Genomic DNA, 3,639 nt, shown 5'->3' on the forward strand with positions numbered 1-3,639 from the left:
AGAGCGAGTACAAGATGGAGATCGATGACCTCAGCAGCAACATGGAGTCTGTTGCCAAATCAAAGGTAAAGTTAAACAAATTCACTTGCAACAAAAATTGCTTAGTAAAATATCTGCCTTAATTGGCTTTTACCAATTGACATTACATTAGATTAACAACATGTTTGTCAATTTCAGGTCAATCTGGAGAAAATGTGTCGTACTCTTGAGGATCAACTGAGTGAGATGAAGACTAAAAATGAAGAACATGTGCGACAGCTCAACGACATTGGGGTTCAAAGGGCGAGACTGCTAACTGAGAATGGTAATACAAAAAAATATATACATACTATTGTTGTACCGATCCTTACTTTACATTTCCAATTCAATATTCATACATATTTGCATTTAGATTAGTTCTAAATTCTTTGTATTTCCTTAGGTGAATACAGTCGCCAGATGGAGGAGAAAGATGCCCTGATCTCTCAACTGACAAGGAGCAAGCAGGCTTTTACCCAGCAGGTTGAGGAGTTCAAGAGGCACATTGAGGAGGAAGTTAAAGTAGGTGACCATTAAATCGTAACACAATCCCAGAACTGCAGTGTTAAATGATTCATTTTAGCTGACAAATGATGTCAATGTTATTCTTAATTAGGCCAAGAACGCCCTGGCTCATGCTGTTCAGTCGGCCCGTCATGACTGCGACCTGCTCAGAGAGCAGTACGAGGAGGAGCAGGAGGCCAAGTCTGAGCTGCAGCGCGCAATGTCTAAGGCCAACAGCGAGGTGGCTCAGTGGGAGAGCCAAATACGAGACTGACGCCATTCAGCGCACTGAGGAGCTGGAGGAGTCTAAGTAAGTCCATACGATTTAACTAGATCCAACCTCCACTTTTGAGTATGACTTATGCTAAACTGAAAGTTTGTGAATCAAATAATCTTAACAGGAAAAAGCTTGCCCAGCGTCTTCAGGATGCAGAGGAATCTATCGAGGCTGTGAATGCGAAATGTGCCTCTCTGGAAAAGACAAAACAGAGACTGCTTGCTGAAGTGGAGGACCTGATGATAGATGTGGAGAGAGCTAATGCTCTGGCTGCTAACCTCGACAAGAAGCAAAGAAACTTTGACAAGGTCAGATGTTTTGCTAAATATAAATGGTTTTGTTTTTTGGACAATGTGAGGTCGCAAAAGAAAAACTAAATTGTTTGTTGTGCTTTCAGGTTCTTGCAGAGTGGAAGCAGAAGTTTGAGGAGAGCCAGGCTGAGCTGGAGGGGTCTCAGAAGGAGGCTCGGTCATTGAGCACAGAGATGTTCAAACTGAAAAACTCCTATGAAGAAGCTTTAGACCACCTGGAGACCCTGAAGAGAGAGAACAAAAACCTGCAACGTAAGACAACTCATTCAGCTTCCTCATCAGTATGCACTCCAAACACCAAGTCAATGTGTCTGAAGTATGTTTTTTATTTTACATTTGTACATATCATGTACAATTTAAAAATGTATACCGTATAATTCTGCTCAAACAGAGGAGATCTCAGATTTGAGTGAACAAATTGGTGAGACTGGAAAGACAATCCATGAGCTTGAGAAGGGAAAGAAGACAGTGGAAAGCGAGAAAACTGAGATCCAGACAGCTCTGGAGGAGGCAGAGGTAAATATGAATATATAAAAATGATATATGATATTATATTAAATGTTTTAGAGCACACTAAGAATCATAGTGTATAGGGTTTGGACTTGTTTTTCCTTTACTAGACTAACTCTCAGGTTCTGTCCTATAAATACACTGTTCTGTGCTACTTGATAAAACTCACACTTTTTTACAGGCTACATTGGAGCATGAGGAATCCAAGATTATGCGTGTTCAGCTTGAACTTACCCAAATCAAGGGTGAAGTTGACAGAAAAATCGCAGAGAAAGACGAGGAGATTGAGCAGATCAAGAGGAACAGCCAGAGAGTGATTGAGTCCATGCAGAGTAATTTGGATTCTGAAGTCAGGCAAGGCACACATGCCCTGAGAATCAAGAAGAAGATGGAGGGAGACCTCAATGAGATGGAGATTCAGCTGAGCCACGCAAACCGCCAGGCATCTGAGGCCCAGAAACAGCTGAGAAACGTTCAGGGACAGCTAAAGGTATGGTGGTTCATTTAACTAAAATAATGTATTGTTTTACTTCTTTAAGAATGCATGGCACATGTTTTTTTAATGTATTATTCCTTAAAGGATTCACTACTGCACCTTGATGAGGCCTTAAGAGGTCAAGAAGACATGAAGGAGCAGGTTGCCATGGTGGAACGCAGGAACAACCTGATGGTGGCTGAGATCGAGGAGCTGAGAGCAGCACTGGAGCAGACGGAGAGGTGCCGCAAAGTGGCTGAACAGGAGCTGGTTGATGCCAGCGAGCGAGTGGGACTGCTGCACTCTCAGGTAATCAAAGACAATGATATGTGAAACTCACAACTGAAATGACAGTATGCAGTCTAATCCTAACTATTGTTTATTTAGAATACCAGTCTCATTAACACCAAGAAGAAGTTGGAGACTGACCTTGTCCAAATCCAAGGTGAGGTGGAAGACTCTGTCCAGGAAGCAAGAAATGCTGAAGAAAAGGCCAAGAAGGCCATCACTGATGTGAGTCATCTTTACATTCCTCAATGTAAACTGAAACCACATTCTAGCGAATAATAAGTCAGTGTATAGCATTGTTTATTAGGCCCTTTCTCTATCATATCTAGAGTAAGGGCAGTTGAAACACTAGACTGCAATAGGCTAATATGCAATCTGAAATTCAAAAACATTTCAGGCCGCCATGATGGCAGAAGAGCTGAAGAAGGAGCAGGACACCAGCTCTCATTTGGAGAGGATGAAGAAGAACCTGGAGGTGACAGTGAAGGACCTGCAGATCCGCCTGGATGAAGCCGAGAATCTGGCCATGAAGGGCGGCAAGAAGCAGCTCCAGAAACTGGAGGCTAGAGTAAAGACATATGATCTGGTTTAAACTTTTGCTTTTATATTAAAATCTTGTGCTTCAAGTAACAGCATATAATGTTAATATTTCAGGTGCGTGAGCTTGAGACTGAAGTGGAAGCCGAGCAGAGGCGAGGAGCAGATGCTATCAAAGGTGTTCGTAAATATGAGAGAAGAGTGAAGGAGCTCACTTATCAGGTAGGAATACGTTGTTCTTCTAATGATTGCTACATCCATCTGAAAAAGTTGCAAATTATTTAATTTCAATCATGTATTCATGTGAACCACAGACAGAGGAGGACAAGAAGAATGTCACCAGACTTCAGGATCTGGTGGACAAGCTGCAGCTCAAAGTGAAGGCCTACAAGAGGCAGTCTGAGGAAGCTGTGAGTCAGAAACAATTACTCTGCATCATCTCATATAAAGCTTAACGCCTTTCCCATCTGGAAACAAAAGAATACAACAACACTTTTTAAGTTAGCAATGATGAAGGATACTGAATCGTGTTGAATTTCCTCACAGGAGGAGCAGGCCAACACCCACCTGAGCAGGTACAGGAAGGTGCAGCATGAGATGGAGGAATCCCAGGAGCGCGCTGACATCGCAGAGTCTCAGGTCAACAAGCTGAGGGCAAAGAGTCGGGAGATTGGCAAAGTAAATGAAACACAAAACTCAGGCAGCAACACTTTGTAGAA

General features: G+C 42.5%; 1 pseudogene; it reads left to right on the plus strand.

Moving 5' to 3' along the window:
- Positions 1-5: 5 nt before the first annotated feature.
- Positions 6-3,633, plus strand: LOC104952447 (myosin heavy chain, fast skeletal muscle-like; annotated as a pseudogene).
- The last annotated feature ends 6 nt before the right edge of the window (positions 3,634-3,639 follow it).

Source organism: Notothenia coriiceps, unplaced genomic scaffold (assembly GCF_000735185.1).
Source record: "Notothenia coriiceps isolate Sejong01 unplaced genomic scaffold, NC01 NC01_scaffold00020048, whole genome shotgun sequence".
Classification (NCBI taxonomy): domain Eukaryota; kingdom Metazoa; phylum Chordata; class Actinopteri; order Perciformes; family Nototheniidae; genus Notothenia; species Notothenia coriiceps.